This window comes from Labeo rohita, chromosome 9 (genome assembly GCF_022985175.1).
Source record: "Labeo rohita strain BAU-BD-2019 chromosome 9, IGBB_LRoh.1.0, whole genome shotgun sequence".
Lineage (NCBI taxonomy): Eukaryota > Metazoa > Chordata > Actinopteri > Cypriniformes > Cyprinidae > Labeo > Labeo rohita.
In genome coordinates, this window is record NC_066877.1 from 32,943,882 (window position 1) to 32,968,870 (window position 24,989).

General features: G+C 32.9%; 1 protein-coding gene across 2 annotated transcripts in view; it reads right to left on the reverse strand.

The window, feature by feature from the left end:
- xirp2b (xin actin binding repeat containing 2b) overlaps positions 1 to 24,989 on the reverse strand; it is a 134,259-nt gene that overhangs the window by 89,613 nt on the left and 19,657 nt on the right. For both annotated transcript variants that reach the window (XR_007828419.1, XM_051119185.1), the window contains one exon: positions 46 to 134. The gene's annotated coding sequence lies outside the window, so the exon portion shown is untranslated. The remainder of the gene's footprint in view (positions 1 to 45; positions 135 to 24,989) is intronic.

The following is a 24,989-nucleotide window of genomic DNA, read 5'->3' on the forward strand; positions in this document are numbered from 1 at the left end:
AAGCACTTTAGAACTTCATTTTGTGCACAATAGATCATTAATCACCTTCTTTCACCTTCTGTTCCACAAAAGAATAAACCATGGCTTATTTTTTCTTTCTCTGTCCGTCTTTTTTGATTTTTCATACAAGGGTTCTGTGATGGAAAATACCACATATGAGAAGGCAATGAGAGGTTATCAGGACAAAATGTGCCTGTGTGAATCACCGTAATGGCACCAGCTTTAATGCACAATAATAGCACTAAATTTTGAGTTTTATCTGGAAACATCACAACGGATGCAGCAACGTTGCTGTGGCAACCAGAGGAAGCCACATCGCTAATGGAAATTGTCTGCCTTTGCCTTTCATCTTTGGGAAAAGCTAAAAAGCCGAGGAGCCATTTAACTGAGCCGCCACGGCTTTTGAGGGCCTTCGAAAAAACATAGACAAAACATCACACTTTTGTCTTATCAAAACTATTTGCAAATCAAATGTGATCCTGTTGACGCCTCTCCACCAGATCCTCAGAGGGATTGAAGCTGCTCTAATCAGCAGCGCAGTAAACTCACACTAACGCTCGCACTCTGCTGAGCTTTGTTTGCTGAATTATCGTGCATAAGAAGCTCCGTTTTGGCGTAAACGAAAAACACAGCAAAATTCAAGTCAGCTCTTTTTAGGAATAATCTCCCCCTGGAACAAATTATCATTTTTCCTCCTGACTTTGTATGTCTCTATTTCTGTGTGTGTATCCATCTTATTTCACAACACACAAAGGTTCAGAGGCACGCAGTAAATGAAGATAAAACAAAGCCACGCATTTATCATTTCTGTCATCACTCTATGGCACTCTATTATAATTTAGAACGTGTTTTGATTGATCTAATTTCTGAATTAAAGCTGCAAGCAGCATTGAAAGGGCCCTTGCAACAGGGCTCACCACCACCAGGTGGCTTTAGGAAAACAGCAAGCAGTGAGCAATATGCGTTTGAAGTGGTAAATATGGGAGGAATATGTCAAAGTCATTTATATGTGCCAAACTGCCAGCTGGTGGCGCTATGGCTTAACTGAATGTTGGCATGTAGATGTCTTCAGGCCAGGACTATTATCAAACATATGAAGTTTGGTGCAGATTGAACATGGTATGTTTGAGGACATGACTTTTCCAGTTGCCATCAGATGGCGCTATGATTATAACTCAATATTGGCCTTTAGATGTCTTCAGGCCAGGACTCTTACTAAACGTCTGGCGCAGATTAGACACTGCATGTTTAATTTAAGTAAAACAAATCATTTCCTGTTGCCAGCTCTTTTCCTGTTGACACTATGGCTATAACTGAAAATTGGCATGTAGATGTGTTCAGGACAGCGCCTGAACATCAAACATATAAAGACAAACATAACAGCGCTTTTATCAAACATATAAAGTTTGGTGCAGATTGAACATGTTTCAGTTAGTGTAAAACATGACATTTCCTGTTGCAATAAGGTGACGCTATGATTATAACTCAATATTGGCATGTAGATGTGTTCAGGCCAGGACTCTTCCTAAACATGTGAAGTTTGGTGCAGACTAGACACTGCATGTTTAAGTTAGTGTAAAACAAGTCATTGCCTGTTGCCAGCAGGTGGCGCTATGGTTATAACTGAATATTGGCCTTTAGATGTCTTTAGGCCAGGACTCTTGCTAAACATGTGAAGTCTGGTGCAGATTAGACACTGCATGTTTAAGTTAGTGTAAAACAAGTCATTTCCTGTTGCCAGCAGGTGGCACTATGGCTTAACTGAATGTTGGCATGTAGATGTGTTCAGGCCAGCACTTTTATCAAACATGTGAAGTTTGGTGCAGATTGAACATGGTATGTTTGAGTTAGTGCAAAACATGACTTTTCCAGTTGCCATCAGGTGGCGCTATGATTATAACTCAATATTGGCCTTTAGATGTCTTCAGGTCAGGACTCTTCCTAAACATGTGAAGTTTGGTGCAAATTAGACACTGCATGTTTAAGTTAGTGTAAAACAAGTAATTTCCTGTTGCCAGCAGGTGGCGCTATGATTATAACTGAATATTGGCATGTAGATGTCTTCAGGCCAGCACTTTTATCAAACATATAAAGTTTGGTGCAGATTGAACATGTTTGAGTTAGGTGTAAAACATGATATTTCCTGTTGCAATAAGGTGACGCTATGACTATAACTCAATATTGGCATGTAGATGTGTTCAGGCCAGGACTCTTCCTAAACATGTGAAGTTTGGTGCAGATTAGACACTGCATGTTTAAGTTAGTGTAAAACAAGTTATTGCCTGTTGCCAGCAGGTGGTGCTATGGTTATAACTGAATATTGGCCTTTAGATGTCTTTAGGCCAGGACTCTTGCTAAACGTGAAGTCTGGTGCAGATTAGACACTGCATGTTTAAGTTAGTGTAAAACAAGTCATTTCCTGTTGCCAGCAGGTGGCGCTATGGCTTAACTGAATGTTGGCATGTAGATGTCTTCAGGCCAGCACTTTTATCAAACATGTGAAGTTTGGCGCAGATTGAACATGGTATGTTTGAGTTAGTGCAAAACATGACTTTTCCAGTTGCCAGCAGGTGGCGCTATGATTATAACTCAATATTGGCCTTTAGATGTCTTCAGGCCAGGACTCTTACTAAACTTGAAGTCTGGTGCAGATTAGACACTGCGTGTTTAAGTTAGTGTAAAACAAATCATTTCCTGTTGCCAGTAGGTGGCGCTATGATTATAACTGAATATTGGCATGTAGATGTCTTCAGGCCAGTACTTTTATCAAACATATAAAGATTGGTGCAGACAGAACATGTTTGAGTTGGTGCAAAACATGACATTTCCTGTTGCAATAAGGTGATGCTATGATTATAACTGAATATTGGCATGTAGATGTGTTCAGGTCAGGACTCTTCCTAAACATGTGAAGTTTGGTGCAAATTAGACACTGCATGTTTAAGTTAGTGTAAAACAAGTCATTTCCTGTTGCCAGCAGGTGGCGCTATGATTATAACTCAATATTGGCCTTTAGATGTCTTCAGGCCAGCACTTTTATCAAACATATAAAGTTTGGTGCAGATTGAACATGTTTGAGTTAGGTGTAAAACATGACATTTCCTGTTGCCAGCAGGTGGCGCTATGATTATATCTGAATATTGGCATGTAGATGTGTTCAGGCCAGGACTTTTATCAAACATATGAAGTTTGGTGCAGATTGAACATGTTTGAGTTGTAAAACAAGTCACTTCCTGTTGCCAGCTGGTGGCACTAGGAATATGACGTAACATTGGCCTTCAGATGTGTTCAGACCAGGACTTTTTTTGGAAGTTTGCAGCAGATTTGACAACAACTTCTTTTTCCATGGTGAAACATTGAACTTTGTCAGGCCACCATGGACACACCTTTTAACGAAAACTCAAGATCTTCGCAACTTAACATCGCAAAGGCCTTTAGATTAGACTGACCACATATAATGTTGTTGTCATTAAAACTCTAGGAGTTTGTTACAGTGTAAAACATGTCACTTCCTGTTGCCAGCAGGTGGCGTTATGACTATAACTGAATATGGGCATGGGCATGTGTTCAGGACAGGACTCTTATCAAACACGTGAATTTTGGTGCAGATTGGACTTTTTATGCCTGAATTATAACAACTTCCTGTTTCATGGCAAAACATCGAAGTTTGTTAGGCCGCCACGGACACACTCTTTAACAAAAACTCATGATTTTCACAATTTAATGTCACAAAGGGCTTTAGATTAAACTCACCAAATTTGATGTTGATCTGTTTACATCTCTAGGAGGAGCTCATTTAAATACAACACCTGAAAATGGCACAAAACTTGCAGAGAAAATTCAAAATAACAGACTTCTTGTTGGGTTTTGGACTTAGTACCGGTGGACTTTTTTGTAGGTATTGATGTGTTACATGTGTCTACCGAGTTTCGTACATGTATGTGAAACATAGGTCGAGAGGAAGATTTTTTTTAAATATTGGCATGAATCCTTCAAATATTTTCAATTAAGTGTTGCTTTAAAAGGGTCAAATGAAAAATGAGGGGATTCTGACTAATTAAACGCCTCTGATTGGCCATTGCATACCACTGCTCATAGAAAGTGATATAAATATTCATGGAAGTGTTCGAAAGCATCCATCTATCAGCAAGTATGATGTACTTGGTACTACCTGTACTGCAGAAAGGCTGTTATTGTTACGTTTTTAAAATTTTAGTATTGACATTGTACAGAAGTACTAATAGCCTATTTTTGACAATAATCAAAATCATTAGTTAACAAGTTATAGAATTACTGAAATACTTCAAGTAAAACTCTTAAAGTTGAACATTAGATAAAAGGTTTGGAAACACATCAATGTTCAAACTGTCAAAAGTCAGTAATGATGCACCAATCTTGATTTTTCATGGCTGATTCAGATTTTTAAAAGCAAATTCTGATTTGTTCATTTTTTTCTTAAAATTTTAATCACGATCCAATAGGGCTAAACAACAATTCAATATCAATATATTTCACAATATAATTTGTTTCAATAATGGTGATATGATTTTCAATATTTCAATATACATTACCAGTGTTTCCCATACACCGATTGACTTCTTTGAATAAACATGAGCGCTGTACGTTTCAAAATCAAAACGTGGCGCAGGTGTTTTAAATTAATGTATCTTTGAAGGGAAGAGACTGTATTCAGAAAAGTTTCAATGCCATTTTCATTTTATCTAAAAAAAGTAGCGTTCATGAGCGCAGCGCTGCTTTGTGTACAGCCGTTACCGGGGAAACTAATGTTTCTGCCGCTTCAAAAGCGCCTCTTACTGGCAGATAATGAATTTGAATTTGAAGACTTAATACAAATAAAAGGTGAACATTAATTTATTTGTACCATTTGTTTTCCCTAAAATATTATATGGTTTTACAGAAGGAGGTTTCATAGACTTAGCAAATTCATTTTTCAGAAGTTTGTACAGACATCTGTTGTAGGTGTCCTTTACAATAATTCGGAGGCGCTTTAAAATGTTGGTGATATCGACATCGGAATTATATTGTATCGAAGTTAAGAAATATATTGTGATGTAAATTTTGGCCATATCATCCAGCCCTACGATCCAAAGAAAGATTCTACATACTAATTTCAAAATCTGAAGCAAAAATAGAATGGTCTAACTTTATCTTTTTATCTTTTATGCTGCATAAAAAATATCTGCAGGAAACAAAAATAGATTGAAAGCACAAATTCACTCTCTGACAGCAGGTGGTGCTAATGGAACAGCAGTGATACAGAATTTCCCTGGTTACTGTAGTAAACAAAGCAGCACCAGAACAGAGATCGGCTGAAATAAAACAAAAGAGCTGATTGCTAATCACGCATTTGGAGCAAAAAACTGCCCAGTTATGATTTATGTCAGTTCGAACATTTTCTGCTACTAGCATTATTTGTTTTGGGCTTGGCTAAAGGAGAACAAAATTCCTTTTTTTTTTAATAATAATAATAATAATTTTCCAGGACAACTACAAGATTTTCCAGGACATTTTCCATTTTCTGTAATTTTCCATGTGTTTTCCAGGACTGAAAAATTCATAAATTTTCCAGGTTTTCCAGAACGTGTTGGAACCCTGCGCTGTTTTCATATGAAATTTAAAGGGGACTGAGGCAATCACAAGCTTGTGTACAGTTTATGGAGCTGATCGCACATTTTTAGGGGGGGCTGAGTAGTCATTTTATACCACTGTAGCCCCCTAAAAATGGCTTAGTGACACCCCTGGTGTTAGAATATTAGTTAATTGCATATGATAGAATGTACTTCCAATTAAACATTTGCAATTGGTTTGTAAAAGCTGATTTTATGCATGTTTGACCTGAGTTTTCATTGCATTTGCACTGTTTTGTCCAGCAAGTCAAATCGCCACTGTGGTGTCTTCAGTCTTCATTTTGTGAAGCAATTGGTTAAGTTGATTAGTAAAAGTGAAAAGGTTAAGTTGATTAGTAAAAGTGAAAAGTGTTGTTTCTCTTATCACTACACATGACAGCTTTTTTTGTTTGTAGTTTTGTAAAACCTTCCCACACTCGGCTGGTTCGGCTTCGTTTGCACATCTCACAAGTGTGTCTTTTTCTATTGGATAGCAGGACAGCAGAATTACAGTCATGCACTACAGCACCACACTGGTCAAACCATGTTATTGCAGGTGCCTGCATTAGGACTACAACAGTCAAACGGCTATTCAACAACTAAAATGTTTGGACAGAATTTTTTACTGTTGACTGCTAAAAATCGATAATGTCGACGAATGATTTCAGCCGTACTCTTTGTCAACAACCACTCAGAACACCCTGAAAATACTCTAGCAGCCACTCAAACAGCAGCATCCCATAGAACACCCTATCATTCAATCCTAGCAACCACTCAGAACACCCCAGCAACCGCTCCTCAAACTGGCCAAACTACATAAGCCCTAAACAGCCTGCAGAATTCAGACAGGACTTTGTCAGGCTCTTCTCGTTCTGTCCTGCAATCATCTGAAACGCTGAACTTACAGCGGCGGAGAGGATGATGCTATTAAGAGACACACTATAAATTGTCTTTCACTCTGAGTTTGTGTACCGTATTTCAGGCGCGGGCTGATCCGCCGGGTTATCCGGCTGGGTTTGGGATTCAATCTCTGTATGTGAGTGGGATAAATTTAGTGGTTGGTCACCGGCTCCTACAGAAAGGGGCTTTCCATCAGAGAGCTGTAAAAAGGATCAGGCTGCCGTTAAGCAACATAAACCTCCAGCAAACCCACAGACCTCTTTCTCTCAACACACTCTACACACCTACAGCAGCGTGAGCCCATCCAAATACACTACAGATCCTATATACACCCATCATTCTCACACTGCGTATATAGTTTTTTTGTTCCAGGGATTCATTCTAACTACAAATTCAACCTTTTTCTGTTATGTAAAGTTCAAAATGATCTTTTTGTGTTTAATTCCTTTGTTTATGTAAAGATTTTACTGTTTTACTCTTATCCCAGACCTAAAATATGAATATCCATAAAAAAAAATATTAATAAAATGTCAAAACTACCATCTAAAATTGTGAATTAATCATTACAATTTTTACAAAACAAATTACCGAATTATTTTACAATACTAAATTATAATACAATTAATACTAATATTAATAATAACATTAACAATTAATAATATACTAATAAACTACTACTACTAATAATAATGTATTATGTATAAAATTATATTTTTACACTTTTTGCATAATTATAATTTGAAATGGAAATCAAACTACACATTAATTATGAATTATCAGACTTTCAATCCTAAAATGTGAATATTTAAAAAAAACAAAACAACATTTCAAAACTACCAAATTATTTTAATAATAAATATAATAATTGTTAATATTACAGTTAATACTAATATTAATAATATTAAAAATTAATAACATACTAATTCATAATAACAATAACATTAAACACACTACCACTACTACTAATTATTATTATTATTATTATTATTATTACTGTTATTACTATTATTACTATTATTATTATTATTATTATTATTATGAATAAAACAATATTTTCACAGTTTGCATAATTATAGCTTGAAATTAAATTACACAGTATTAATAATTACCAGACTTTCAATCCTAAAATGTGAATATCCTTAAAAAATATGAATAAAACTTCATTCATTACAATTTTTACAAAAAATTACAACTGTCTACTAAATTATTTTAATAAATAAATAATAATAATAATAATAATAATTAATATTAATAATAGCATTAACATTAATAACAATACTACCACTACTAATTATTATTATTATTATTATGTATAAAATAATATTTTCACACTTTTTGCATAATTACAGCTTGAAGTGGAAATAAAATGACACATTATTTAATAATTATCAGACTTTCAATTCTAAAATGTGAATATCCTTAAAAAATTATTGATATAATTTCACAACTATTATCTAAAATGTAAAATTATTAATTACAATTTTTACAAAACAATTACAACTGTCTACTCAATTTTAATAGTAAATAATAAGTATTAATATTACAATTAAAACTAATATTAATAATAACATTAAGTTAATAATATACTAACAATAACATTCATAACAACAACACTAATCACAATACCACTACTACCACTAATTATTATTATTATGATTATTATGATTATGATATTATATATAGATTTTTATATATAAAATAATATTTTCATACATTTTGCATAATTACAGCTTGAGATGGAAATTAAATTATACTTCATTAATTATCAGACTTTCAATCCTAAAATGTGAATATCCTTTAAAAATATTGATAAAATATAATCTAAAAAATTATTCATTACAATTTTTACAATTTTTTTTGCATAATTACAACTTGAAATGGAAGTTAAATTACACATTAATTATTATCATCCACTTATTTATTATTATTATTAATAAATAACATGTATTTAAGTATATTGAAGTTATATTTAGAACATTTTCGACAGCAGAAATTAAAACAGACATAATTGAGACATGATGTGAATGTCATTTTACTGTAAAAATAAATAAATGTAATTACTTTTTTAGAGTTGTACATAAAGATTATTGGACTATGTTTTTTAGATTATCGACTACAATTTTTTATGTTGTTGTTTATAGTTGTTTACTAGCGATTTCTGAATGACAACTGTTTCTAGACCAATTTTTTTTCCAGTGTTGTGCTGTAGGTTCAGGGATGAAAAAAATGACAATTCATCTGGGATGCATGTACACGGTTAATCACTGTTAAAAGGAAAAATTAAACTAGTAATAGCATGAAAAAGTGATTTTCTCTCTAGAAACCCACAGGACCAAAATTGCCTGTGGTCAAAGAAGCGCCATACGCACACAAACACAATCCAAAAACACACATGCATGCGAAAGCTGTGTGGAGAGCTCTGAAATCCAACGCAATGATACAAAACATCCTCTTACACAAAGGTCAGTGAGAAGAACAGCCGCATGATGCTCTTTACTGAAGAGTGACAGGCGGTGTAGCCGATTTGGCCGAGGGGCAGCGGTCAAACCGCTGTGTGCTGGCGATTATGTTGTAGCCGCAGATTTGATGGCTCAGATAAAGCAGATGTGAGATGGAGATGGAGGCGACCGGCGAGCGCACCGAGGGAGGGGTGAAAAATCAAGGGGATTTAGGCAAGAAGCTCTATCTCTCGCTCACAGCTTTTCCAGGGTGGCTTGTGGGTGGAGAAAGAGACAGAGAGAGTGAGAGATGCCGAGAGCTGACAGGGGAGAAGTCGTCTGTGTGTAAATCTTCATTTGGAGGAAGTGTTGGATTAAAATGGCAGGCGTTTTTGTCCCGGGGCTCATCGTTTAACATATCACAGTCCCACAGGGATGGACGGTGGGACTCGGCTTTAGTCTTGTCACTCTTACTTATAGAAAAAAGTAAGACTGGCTTTCAATGAACAGCCCAGCGCTTGTGGATGGACATTTACAGGCTGGATGGACAGAGAGATGAACTGACAAGCGGATGGATAGACGAGAGATGCGTATTCAGCATCTAATTTCATATTTAACTGAAAAAAACATTAAAAGTATAGTAAATACTAAATAAATAAATACATTTTCTTTATAAAAAAGTTTGGGATCAGTATGATTTTTACAGTTTAAGGCTGCATTTACTTGATCAAAAATACAGAAAAAAATGGTAATATTGTGAAATATTATTACAGATTCAAATAACTGTTTTCTATGTGAATATATTTTAAAATGTCATTTATTCCTGTGATGCAAAGCTGAATTTTCAGCATCATTACTCCAGTCTTTAGTGTCACATGATCCTTCAGAAATCATTCTAATATGCTGATTTATTACTTTTATTATTAATGTTGGAAACAGTTGTGCTGCTTAATATTTTTTGGAATCTGTGATAGTTTTATCAAGATTCTTTGATGAATAAAACGCTAAAAAGAACAGCATTTACACAAAATATAAATCTTTTTTAACAATATACGTCTTTGCTGTCACTTTTTTAAAAAACTTTTAAATAGTAGTTGATATTGTTACAAAATATCATTATTTTAAATAAATGCTTTTCTTTTTAACTTTTTATTCATTAAAGAATCCTGAAAAATTATATATATATATTATTTTTTAACATTGATAATAAATCAGCATATAAGAATGATTTCTGAAGGATCATGTGACACTGAAGACTGGAGTAATGATGCTGAAAATTCAGTTTGATAACAGGAATAAATTACATTTTAAAATATATTCACATAGAAAACAGCTATTTTACATTTAAATAATATTTCACAATATTACAGTTTTATTCTGGATTTTTTTTAATCAAATAAATGCAGCTTTGATGAGCATAAGAAACTTCTTAAAAAAAAAAAAAAATTAAATTAAAAAAATCTTACTGATCCCAAACTTTTACAATGGCAGTATAGCTACAGTACAAAAATTTGGGACCAATAGGGTTTTTTTTTATTTTCATTCAGTAAGGATGTGTTAAATTGATCAAAAGTGACATTTAGAATTTCAAATAAGTGTTCTTTTGAACTTTCTTCTCAAGAAGTTTTGTTCTGAAGGTCTCTGTGACACTGAATACTGGTGTAATGGCTGCTGAAAATTCAGCTTTGCATGACAGGAATAAATTACATTTTACATTACAATCAAATAGAAATGAGTTATTTTAAAATGTAATAATATTTCACAATATTACAGATTTTACAGTATTTTTAATCCAATAAGTCTTGGTGACTTCTACAGTACAAATACGTATGTATTTTTTCTTTTAAGAAATTAATACTTTTATTCAGCAAGGATGTGTTAAATTAATCAAAAGTGAAGAATGTTAAGCAATATTTCTATTTCAAATAAATGCTGCTCTTTATAACCTTCTTATCAAAGTTTTGAAACATCATGTGACACTGAAAACTGAAGAAATGTCTGTTTAAAATTCAGCTTTGCATCACAGGAATAAATTACATTTTAAAATATATTCACAAAGAAAATGGTTATTTTAGATTTAAATAATATTTCACAATATTACTGTTTTTTCTGGATTTTTTAATCAAGTACATGCAGTCTTGATGAACATATGAAACTTATTGAAAATAATAATAATAATAATAAAAATCTTACTGATCCCAGACTTTTGAATGGCAGTGTGCATACACTACAAAAGTTTTTATTTTTTTATTTTTTTTAAGAAATTAATACTTTTATTCAGCAAATGTTAAATTGATCAAAAGTGAAGATATTTAGAATGTTACACAATATTTCTATTTCAAATTAATGCAGTTCTTTTTAACTTTCTTCTCAAAAAAAATTCAGCTTTGCATCACGGGAATAAATCAAATTTTAAAATATATTCACATAGAAAACTGTTATTTTGCATTGAAATAATATTTCACAATATTACTGTTTTTTCTGGATAAAAAACTGATGAGCATAAGAAACATTAAAAAAAATAAAAAATAAAAATCTTACTGATCCCAAACTTTTTTTTTTTTAAATTTTTTTTTTTTAAGAAATTAAAAAAATACAGTACAAACATCTGGGACCAATAGTTTTTTTTTTTTTGTTTGTTTTTTTTTAAGAAATTAATAGTTTTATTCAGCACGGATGTGTTAAATTGATTAAAAGACAGAAGAGAAGACAGAAGAATGTTAGAATGTTACACAATATTTCTATTTCAAATAAAAGATTTCTTCTCAAAAAGTTTTGAAGGATCATGTGACACTGAATACTGAAGTAATGGCTGCTGAAAATCCAGCTTTGCATCAAAGGAATAAATTACATTTTAAATTATAATCAAATAGAAAACAGCTATTTTAAAATATAATAATATTTCACAATATTACAGATTTTACAGTATTTTTAATCAAATAAATGCAGTCTTGGTGAGCAGAAGAGACTTCTTTCAAGAACATTAAAAAAATTACCAATCCCAAAAATTGCAGAAAACCCTGTTTAAATAAATTTTAATTTAGCTGAAAAAAAGTTGTTGGTAGAGAGCTAATACAGAGTAGAAAAATACATGAAGTTTACATAATAATAAGTTTATATTTTCTTCTGTTGTGGCTTTACGCCATATAAAAGCCAATTATTTACTTCTGGGAACAACATCTTGTCTTAATAATTTAACACTTGCTCACACAGTTTAAATTATGTTCATGCATGAAAATATACAGCAGCTTTTATACTTTTATAAAAAGGTTTTAAGAATGTATATTAGTTCACCAATCTGTGTGCCAGACTCTCCAAAAAGTTCTCCAAAAATCTCTGAAATCTTCACAAAATCGATATTTTCCTTCACTTGTGTCATCCAGCCCCATCGATTTCACCTCACACTGCTGCAATGTTATCAGCGCTGTCTACATTCTCTCTCGCACGCTTTCTATCCCGTGGCTCTCTATTTGTCATGAGATGAGTGTGGAGTGTACGTCTGACACAATCTTTCTTCATTACAAGAAGCCATAATGTGTGTCAGGCCCACACAGGCAAGTTTCCGCAGGAACTCTCCAGAACCTTTGATGCACACAGGTCAGAGCTCTCCGGAGCCCATCGAGCGCGGCCCACGCGGATGCTGCGTTTCTGTTAGCGCTCTGCTGAACACAGGTTGTGCGCGGCTCCCTGATCTCAGCGATGGTGCAGACTCTGATCTGCGGGAGAAGGGGCGGTGGACCCCCAGGCGAGAGTTTCTGGCACTTTCTCCTTTCTCTTTCCCTGCCCGAGGCCACTTTTGGTATGGTAATTAGCCGGATACACAGGTCTGGCTCAAAGCGCTGCTTGATGTGCGTTTGATTCATCTGCTGAATGGAATCTAAAGATTTGTTTAGATGCGTTCGTATACGTTCAGTAAGCCTGTCAACGGAACGCTGCTTCAAAGCCTGCACTAAAATGCTGTTTGGCACATTAAATGCGTTCTTTGTTTTGATTCATCCCAGGGACCTGAATCTTTCTGGTGAATGGAATCTAAAGATTTGTTTAGATTTGCTGATCAGTAAGACTGTCAACAAAATGCTGCTTCAAAGCCTGCGCTAAAATACTATTTGACAGTACAATAGTCGTTTACGGTATGAAAAAGTCAGCAAAACAGTAATATTTCAATACTTTCGAATCACAGAAATGAAGAACAATACATTCTCAAAAAAAAAAAAAAAAAAGTACCCATGTTTTTTTGATTGCAAAGCAATACAAATTATTTTTAAGCATTAGTTAATTAATCAATTAATAAAAAAAAAAAAAAAAAATAATAATAATAATAATTATTATTATTATTATTATTATTATTATTACTACTACTACTACTATTACACACATTATTATTATTGCTATTATTATTATTATTACACACATTAAAATACCACTGAAATATTAGATTTATTAGTAGTAGTAGTAGTAGTAGTAGTAGTAGTAGTAGTAGTAGTAATAATTACAATAATATAAAAAATTAAAACATTAAAATGTCATTTTAAAATGCAAAATGTACTTATCGTGAATGGTTATTGTGTCAATGTAAATGTTAGTGTGCTTTTAAAATACATTTATTTAAATAAAGTGAATAAATAAAGATGCACAATATATTCTTTAAATCAATTGTGCTGCCTTTGCAATGTAAAAAATATCTTCAGACTATGCTGCCAAAACCGTTTTCGTTTAGCGCATCAACAAATTTGCTGGAAAGATGCCAAACTACATCTGAGGCTGCATTCTCTGCAAAGCTTTGACATAATGACGGCAAACTTATCATTTTACACACATTAAAATACCATGGAAATATTATGAGGATGACGATGATGATGATGTTTATTATTATTATTATTATTATTATTATTATTAAAATAATATATAATATAATTAAGAGGCATAACGTACGTTTTTTAAAAATCTGAACGTAAACAAATTAAAAAAAAAAAGAGAAAAAAATAGCATTAAAATGTCATTTTAAAGTGTTTAATTGAAAATGTACTTAAAATGTTATTTAAATGTATTTCATTAAGTATTTAAATACAATAAATAAATAAAGATTCACAATATATTGTTTAAAATTAATTGTGCTGTCTATGCAATGTAAAATGGTCATTAAAATACACACATTAAAATACCATGAAAATATTATAATAATTATTATTATTAATAGTAGTAGTAGTAGTAGTAGTAGTAGTAATTATTTATTATTATTATTATTAAAATAATATATCATATAATTAAGGGACATAATCTAAGCATTTAAAACTAATTTAAAACATTAAAATGTCATTTTAAAATGCAAAATGTACTTGAAATATTATTGTGAAGTGTTATTGTGTCAGTGTAAATGTTAATGTGTTTATTTAAATAAATGAATAAAAAAAGATTGACAATATATTGTTTAAATCAATTGTGCTGCCTTTGCAATGTAAAAATGGTCATTTTACACACATTAAAATACCATGTAAATGTTATTATTATGATTATGATGATGATGATAATTATTATTATTAAAATAATATATAATATAATTAAGGGGCATAATGTAAGTTTTTAAAAATAATTGTAATGTTATTTTTTTCAATAAAATAGAAAAACAGCATTAAACTGTAATTTTAAATGTACTTGAAATGAACTTAAAATGTAAAAATGTACTTAAACTGTTATTTAAATGTATTTTAATGCAAGTATGTATATGCAATAAATAAATAAAGATTCACAATATATTGTTTAAATGAATTGTGCTGCCTATGCAATGTAAAAATGGTCATTAAAATATACACATTAAAATACCATGGAAATATTAGTAGTAGTAGTAGTAATTTATTAATTAACTTATTTATTTATTTATACTATTTAATGTAAGCATTTAAATAACTGTAATTAATAGTCAATTTTGTATTTTCACATTAATTCAACTGTGCTGCCTTTACAATGTAAAAATGGTAGTTTTACATTTAATACAGTACAATACAATACAATTATTATTATTATATTATTTATTATTATATGAACAATTTAATTAAGGGTGCAATATACTTATTTACATGTAATTCTTTAAAAAAAATAATTGTATTTAAAACAATTAAAAAATAATTATTTAAATATATTTTATTATTAAATAATTATTTAAAGATTTACATAAATATAATACTGAATAAAGTTTCATAGTATACTGTTCAATTGTGCTGTTATTGTCATGTTAAACCAGCTATTACACATTAAAATAAATATATAAATATAAATACGCGAACAGCGTTTTTTGATTTTCAACTGTTCTATTCTATGGCACCTTTAAATTATATGCTCAATATACTGTTTTTTGCTGTTGCTTTTTTTGTTGGTTTGATCTGACCCAATTCATCCTTGACCACAGATACCATAGAAAACCTTAAGAATCACTCATCCAACATGTATACAGTAATGTCAATGCTCTCTCTCACACACACACATTAGTTTAGCCACTGTTGAAGACTCATCAAGGCCAGAATCCACAAAAGAAGCCTTTAAATCCAGCCCTCACATCTTCCCTCACCTTCATATTGGCTCAAGCTTAATGAATGCAAATCTTCCCTCCACTACCTTCATCAGATGCCAGACACAGCTTATACCTTCAGAAAAAGCCAAGCGCTTCCCCCCCGGTTTAATACGGTTTAAAAAATTATTTCAGTGCAATATACATGATAATGAAAACCAAAAAGATGTTTTTAGCAGAGTATCCGAGCTAGAAGCTGTAAAGGCACAGCCCTGTTCTGAAAAAGGGGGTGGGAAGCAGCAGCTCATTTGCATTTAAAGAGACATGCACGAAAACATTGTATTTCTGCTTCCACTCAAAATAGACATTTTCAAAAGGAAATAATAAATGATCTGTAGGGTATTTTGAGCTGAAACTTAAAAAACATATTTTGTTTGATTTTTATTTTTTATTTTTTTTTATTTTTTTTGGTGCAAATGCATTGGTCACTTGGCAGATGTTCAGTCCAAATAGCAAAAAAAAAAGTTGCATGACAGTAATATTGTAATATATATATATATATATATATATGATTGCAACTTAAAATACCTGTTTATTACATACAAAAAAAAAAAGTTTCAAAATGTCATACATTTATGTGGTACAAAGCTGAATTTTCTCATTTTCAGCATCATTACGCGAGTCTTCAGTGTTACATGATCATTCAGAAATCATTCTGATATGCTGATTTTCCGCTCAATTATCAATTATTATTGGTGCTCAATTATTTATAGTTATAAATAATTATGAATAATGATTCTTATAATCAATTTTTAATCACAGTTTTTGCTACTTAATATTTACATGACATTTCAAGAATTAATCAATGAACAGAAACATCAATGAATAGTATTTAAATAGAAAATGTTTGTAACGTGTTTGTAACAATGTAAATGTCTTTACTGTCACTTTTAATCAATTTAATGCATCGCTGTTGTTGTTTTTTTATTTTGCTTTTGCATTTTAAAGAATACTCCAAACTTTTCAGTGTATGTTTTAATAAAAAGAAATGTTTCTTGAGCAGCAAATCAGCATATTAGAATGATTTCTGAAGGATCATGTGACAGAAGACTGGAGTAATGATGCTGAAAATTCAGCTTTGCCTCACATTAATAAATTGCATTTTGAAATATATTCACATAGTAAAGAGTTTTTTGAAAGAGTAATAATATTTCACAATTTTACAGTTTTTACTGTATTTTATATCAAATAAATGCAGCCTTGGTGAGCAGAAGAGACTTCTTTAAAAAACATTAAAAAAAACCCTTTGACTGGTAGTGTATGTTATGATATTATCAATGTTGATCACAGTTTTTGCTTTTTAATATTTTTGTGGAACACATGATACTTTTTTTTCCAAGAATGAATCAATGAACAGAAACATCAATGAACAGTATTTAAATAGAAAATGTCTGTAACACTGTAAATGTATTTACGGTCATTTCAATCAATTTATCAGCATATTAGAATGATTTCTGAAGGATCATGTGACACTGAAGACTGGAGTAATGATGCTGAAAATTCAGCTTTGCATCACAGGAATAAATTACATTGTAAAATATATTCAAATAAAAAAAGAGTTATTTGAAATAGTAATAATAATAACAGTTTTTACAGTATTTTTTATCAAATAAATGCAGCCTTGGTAAGCAAAAGAGACACATCAGACTTCTTAATTATGTCAAACTTTCAGCTGGTAATGTAAATATGAGAACTTGTGCTTTTTATGGAAACAAATTGTATTTTTAATTACGGTTTACTACAGTTGATGTGCATTTTTAGTTGGGTTTCCACTTAAAACCAGCACCCTGTAGCAAAACCAGTTGAAAACCACTGCCTTAGAAGGGATGGAACAGAGTGCCCATGACGTCTTAAAATGCAGCCTACATAGGCAGCTCACTAGGCTCTGTGTGTGTGTGTGTGTGTGTGTGTGTGTGTGTGTGTGTGTGTGCGCTTTACTCAAGTGAGGACAGAAGCATTATTTCAAACACCCACCAGTTCAGCACAAGGGTCAAAGATGACTCAGTTCTTCCGCTGGTGAAGAGGTGCTAAGTGGCAAACCAGGTTCACAGGGGCAATGGCGTTTCCTGTGCAGGTATTCAGAGAGAGAGAGAGAGAGAGAGCGAGCGAGGAAGACTTGAAGACTAATTATGCCGCTCTCTTGTTCCACTGTTAATATTTTACCGAAGCACACAGATGATGTGACCTTCGCAATTCATTTTACAAGCATTTATGCTTGCTTTCTCTCTGCTTGTCTCCATCTCTCCTTCTCGGCTTTTTCACGTTTGCCTCTAAATCCAGTTTGCCATGGCAACCGGGCTCAATTTATGAAAAGTCCTTGCTCTCACCCTGCTTTGTTCGGTATGGCTGCTTTTCACACCTTTACACAAGGATTCAAAACAGAAGCTTCATATGATGACAGAGATTGATCCAACTTAAAGCCCGTAAACAAGGCTGAATCATGTTGAGACTGAATCTTTGGGGAGTTTGACTGAACGCCCTTGCCTCTTAATAACTCCTATGAAGTTATAATTCACCATGTGCTGTGCTTTCCGATTGATTCGAGTTCATTCTGCGGCCAAAACCTTGAACGATGTGCTCTGCTGCTCCGGCTGAAGCTCTAATTAGATGCAAGGATGAAGAACGAGTATTTAGAAAAACTGGATTGCGGCACAGGATAGTGGCTATAAACAAAAGTGATGTAAACCCTTGGCTGTCACACTAACATGGAAGTAACAAACCTAAAGGGGGCGACAGAGACACCTTAAAACTCTAGTGCGATTGATAAGATAACGGGCTATAAATATGCATATTAAACTCTACTGATCAACATTGCTCTGCAGAGTCTTTGCAACGTTGAGAATGTATTGCATACACTACGAACTTCATCTTAGACTACAACAATTTTATTCACAAAATCATATAGAGTTTGTGTTTCATATGTACACAATATCTACACTGGAAGTTTGAAGCTGTGTACTTTAGCGAAAAAAAAATGTTGAATTGTATAATATTTTAGCAAATGTTCATTGGCAATGGACCAACCAGATATGACCTACATCCTATCCATGTAAAATAAAATAAAAATAAAATGCATGAAATAAAATATGATGAAAAAAATTTAAAAAAGCATTAAAAAAAAATCTTGAATTAGGGTTTTTTTTTCCCCCAGTGGGAAATTTGTTTTGCTTTTTCTTAATTAATATGCATGTTGAATTGTACTGTTCTTAATAAATAAACCAATAAATCAATAAATAACATAAAATCAAAATAAAATGCATGAAATAAAATATGATAAAAAATAAAGTGCATTAAAAAAATCTTGAATTAGTAACAAGAAACATCAATTTTTCAATGGTCAAGTAAATGTATCTTATTTTAAGGATGTCCGGCTAACTTCCTCTACACTGGAAGCTTGAGACTGTTTACTTTAGCAAAAAAAAAAAAAAATGCATGTTGAATTGTACTGTACATTGTAGCAAATGTTCATTGGCAATGGACCAACCAGTTATGAGCTACATCCTACATCCTAGGAAAAAGTAACATAAAATAAAAATAAAATGCATGAAAAATAAAATATGGTAAAAAATAAAATGCATTAAAAAAAAAATAAAAAAAATAAAAATTAGATTAGGTTTTTTTCCCCTCAGTGGGAAATTTGTTTCAATTTTTTTAAACTAAATAAATAAATAAATAAATACTCAGATTTATGAATTCCAAATAAACATATAAATAAACAATTTGTGAGTGGTCAACATTTTTCTTTCCCCATTTTTCTTGACCAACCAGTTATGAGCTACATCCTAGACTTTAGTACTAGGAAAAACTACATAACATAAAATTAAAATAAAATACATGAAATAAAAAATAAAATGCTTGAAATAAAATATGATCAAAAAAATAATAGTAAAATGCATGAAAAAAAAAAATCTTGAATTTGCTTCATTTTTTTCCCCAGTGGGAAATTTGTTTTGCTTTTTCTTAATACATCAATAAATCAGTAAATCCTCAGGTGTATGAATATCAAATAGATAAATAAATAAATGTGTGAGTGGTCAACATTTTTCAATTGTTTTGCTTTTTCTTAAATAAAAAGCTCAGATGTAACAAGAAACAACAATTTGTCAGTGGTCAAGTAAATGTATCTTATTTTAAGGATGTCTGGCTAACTTACACAATATCTACATTGGAAGCTTGAAGCTGTGAAGCTTTAGCAAAAAATAAATAAATAAATAAATAAAACAACTGCATGTTGAATTGTACTGTACATTGTAGCAAACGTTCATTGGCAATGGACCAGCCAGTTATGAGCCACATACTAGACTTTAGTACTAGGAAAAACTAAGTAATATAAAATAAAACTAAAATACACTAAATAAAAAATAAATGCATGAAATAAAAATAAAATGCATGAAAAAAAAAAACATGCAACTTTAATTATTAAACTGCATAAACTGTCTTTGCTTTCATTTTCAATGAATATAAACTGGTACAAAAATTAACTTTGAACATAGAACAGTTAATAAATGTATAAATGTGGTAAGAAATAAAAATCATAAAAAAATTTAATTAGTAGGCCGGAGATCAGAAACTTCACAAACTCACTCTGATCAGCCACAATTAAAACCAACAACAACCAACAGCAAACAATTCTCTCACATGGCATTAGATTCTATTCGACTAAAATTTATGTTAGATTTATAATTTTAATTTATTTATTTTTTATTGTCATTTTTTTTCTACATTTCCTGATTTGTTCATGTCAAAAAGAAGTTAAGGTTTTTGAGGAAAACATTCCACGACTTTTCTCCATATAGAGGACTTCAATGGTGGTTAAAGGGTTAAAGGTCCAAATTGCAGTTTCATTGCACCTTCAAAGGGCTCTACACGATCCCAGCCAAGAAATAAGGGTCTTACCTTTATTTTTATTAGAAAATGATTAATCATGTCACTAGATAAGACCTTTATTCAGGATTTTTTTTTTTTTGTTCTGGAAGTAGACTAATCGTTTAAATATTATAGATAATAGTATTATCAATAATATTTCATTTAGAAGCAACTATCCTCTTTAATGCAGCTTCAGTGCAGTTTGCTATTTTGTTAGCAACTTGTTATGCAGCAAAACACTTTCTGTGTAGCTTGATTGTAGATTAACTACTTAAAATGAAGAGCATCTTGAAGCTTGGCTGCAATTTCAAAACACACACACACACACACGCACGCACACACGCACACACTTGGCTTCCCACTGAAGAGTCAGATTAGAAATTTTAATTTGCAGAAGGCTTTGTGTCGGCGGTGAACATTTGTCTCGGGCTGGAGAGAAGCGGATGAGGTCATGTCAGGTTGACGAATGACCAGTGATGACTGTGAGAGACACTCTGATTGGTAGAAGTGGGAATAATACATAAGCTCTCTCTCTTGCTCTCTCTCTCTCTCTCTCTTTTTTCCCGTCTAATACACATAGAGATTTTGAGATGAAGGCAGAAGAGGACAGAACATGCTGAAGGTGACAGGCGACGTGACTTCCATTCCCTTACTTCTCATTTCTAGGCTTTCTGAGAGAGGATTCTTTAAACGCTTCTTAATTACATCTTCTGCCAATTCAGAAATGGATTTTACAACATTAAAATTTTAAATAAGGAGGAAGTTGTTCGCCACACCCACTCAGAGTGATTAAAATGACACATTCAGTAGGACTCAGAGAGAATCTGTAGTCTGTAAGGCCGCTTTCACACTAGAACTTTCTGCGAGGACCTAAGTCTGTTTGACATCTGAGTTTGATTGGTGTGAAAGTGGTTTTCCAAAAAAGTGAAGCTCATGTGGTTCATGCAAACTTTGATACGGTTTGCAATCGATATGAAAGCAATCCAGCCTAACATGCAGAAACAGACTGCTACCAGTGATGCATAATAAAGCAACAAGAAGCCATGCATTACCATGATTTTACCATTTTTAAGATGTTCAAACAGTAGGCACAACATCAATGTATAATCCATCTTAAAGGAGAAGTCCACTTCCAGAACAAAAATTGACAGATAATGTACTCACCCCCTTGTCATCCAAGATGTTCATGTCTTTCTTTCTTCAGTCGTAAAGAAATTATGTTTTTTGAGGAAAACATTTCTGGATTTTTCTCCATATAATGGACTATATGTGGAGCTCTGAGTATGAACTTCCAAAATGCAGCTTCAAACAATACCAAATGCGGTCGTAAACAACCCCAGCCAAGGAAGTATTTTTGGCTTATCTAGCGAAACAACTGGTTATTTTCATTTAAAAAAATAAAATTTAAATACTTTTTAATCTCAAACACTCGTCTTGTCTTGCTCTGCCTGAACTCTGTGTATTCTGCCTCAAGACAGTTAGGGTATGTTGAAAAACTCATATCATGAGTTCCTCATCAAACTCATAAAAACATCATATTTTCTCCCTCAACTTCAAAAATCAATTCAAAATCATCCCACATTGCTGCAGAAGTACCGACCCAGTCTTTGCAAAGTGAACATGCAAAGAAAATCAAACACCCTTAACAAAAAAGGTAAAACAGCGATATAGGATGATTTTAAAGTTAAGGAAAAAAAGAGTTTTTTCGACAAAACCTAACCGTCTTGAACCTGACTGTCTATAATCTGAATTATTTTTATGAAAACAACTGGTCATTTCGCTAGATAAGACCCTTCTTCCTCAGCTGGGATAGTTTACAACCGCATTTGGGATTGTTTGAAGCCGCATTTAAACTGCATTTTGGAAGTTCAAACTCGGGGCTTCATAGAAGTTCACTATACAGAGAAAAATGCTGAAATGTTTCTTTAAAAAAACTATTTCTTTACAACTGAAGAAAGAAAGACATGAACATCCTGGATGACCAGGGGTGAGTACATTATCTGTAAATTTTTATTCTGGAAGTGGACTTCTCCTTTAATGAGACTTTTTGTCTTAGACTTTCCCACAGTCCCACAGGACAGACTGGACATGGCGTTGGTTTCATATGGATTACTTTTTCACAGTATATTTGTTTTTGATAAAACTTACTTCGTTTAAAAGTAGATATATCAAGCTTTCTATAGATATATCTCTTATGTCTTGCATTTAAATGAAGATCACAGAGACCAAAGCAGCAGACTGCACCCCTGTTTGTTTTCTTTATTTTATAAAATCACAACATTTTGTTGTTATTATGAATGTATACAAATAAAAGTAGATCTTTTACAGATTCGATTGATGTATTGCTCTTATCTGTACGATCAAAAATGACGGAGTAACTTTAGTTCCTTTTAGGAGTTATTAGAAAAACTGCCACAAACTGTTTTTTTGACCACAGAGGGTTAAAAGGAGTCCAGAAAAGTTAAAACTGAAACATACGAAATCTAGAAAAAAAAAATGGAATTTGTGAAAAAATAACACTGATTTCATAGGGCCCCAGATATGAGGTTCTCAATGTGGCTCCATGTCCAGATTGTTGAATATTACCCATTTTCAGAGGTCTTAAAACAAATGTTGGTCACTTTATATACAGTCAATACTTACTATATTTAAAGAGGACTGTCTGAAGAAGAAATAATGTTGAAACTAGAAATGTAGCTTGTTTCTCTCAATCAAAACAATTGCATAGAACATGCAAGTTTTGGATTTCATCACCGTCACCGATGGAGTTTTGGTTCCTTGCCGCTGTCGCCTCTGGCTTGCTTAGTTGGGGACACCTATTCTTCAAATGATATCATATACTATTTGAACTGAACTGAGCTAGATGATGACATCATTTAATCCAATGATGAACTGCCTTTACCTGAAAACTGAGTGTTTTCTGTTGCCCTTTTGCATTATTGATGCACCATTTCCTATTTAATACTGTACACCCGCTTTGTCACAATTCTGTATTGTTAAAAGCAGTATATAAATAAAGGTGACTTGACTTGATTTGACTATACATGTTTGTCTTTCTTCAAAAAACATATTGACAATCAAAAAGTTTCTGAAATTTGGCAGATTTGACACAGAATGACCCATGTTTTTTTTTTTGGTTTTTTTTTTTCCAATATTAAAGGGGTCATCGGATGCAAAGTTAACTTTTACAAGTTGTTTGAACAATAATGTGTGTTGGCAGTGTACGTACACATCTACCCTATAATGATAAAAATCCATGCAGTGCCATTCTCAGATGCCTGTCAGTGTGGGGTCACACCAACAGAGGCCGCTCCCACAATAGTTGATTGACATGAGCGTCTTACTTCAGACCCGCCTTAAATCAGCTGTAACAGTCCGATCTCCATTGTTTCGCTGCCGAAGCAGGGATGTAAGTTAGACAAGAATATCTCCGATTGAGCGATTGAGGTGTTGTGTTGCTGGATGTAATAATGAACATAGTGGTCGTCATTTACTCCCGACATCTGAGCTGCTGAAGATGCAATGGAATACGTTTGTTCGTGAAGGGAATGCTTCACTTACAGCTAGGGATGGCGAAAACTAAAAAATTTCTTGACCGACCACCGAGCCTCATTAGCCGGTTGAAACCGGTTAACCGATTAGTTTAAAATATGGTACGCTATTTGAAATAACAGCCATTTCGAGCCGCGCCTGCAATTTCGCAACTCTGTCGCATCTCTCTGCCGCTCTGCCTCCCGCACACACACACACACACTGCCACTCACGTCACTTTTTGAAAATCCCCTACAGCGCGAAACATGAGTCCCGCAAACGCGGCGCCGAAGAGCTTGTTGTATGTAATCGTAGGACAAATGGCTCCTTAGTTTCAAATGGTTTGGGTACAAGGTGATCGCTTTGAAAATAAAGGCGTTTGTCTAGGTTAGAAGCTCATTTGAAACATTGCCACGGCTCATTTAAGAAAATGACAGCTCCGAAGAGACGCCGCTCTAACCTCGAGTGTTTTAGCCTGTTGCCTTTACTTTTCGCAAACCTTGTGAGCGCGCGAACCCAAACGCTGTGACCTCGCGCCAAATGTTTTTATTGGTTTATTAAGTACAAACAGGCGAGTTATGAAAAATTGAGTGTGAGGGATAATTTGTTCACTTAACACAAAAAGATGAGGAATGAGATGGCTAACTGTAGTAGCGTATAGTCCACTGTCTATAATAGCCTAATTTAGATATCACTTTTTTTTTTTAACCGACTACCGACAACTTTGACCGGTTAACGTTGATACGGTCAACCACCGGTCAAACGGTCATCGGTTAACATCCCTACTTACAGCAGAAGTGAGTATAAGGTTTTTTTTTTTTTTTTTTTTTTAATGAATCTTTGCGATCGCCTTTCCTAATAACGTGCTAGTTAGCAAGTTTTGTGGCTAAAAACGTGACTAAAGTAAACAGGCTCGTCACTCCACAGAGAGAAGAGAGGGGCGAGCAGAGCTCATTAACATTTAAAGCAACCTTGACCAGAACAGGATGATTTGGTTTTGTTTTACACTACCATTGAGAATTTTTAACCAAAGTATATTATAGACTTTTCATTAAGACCCTAAAG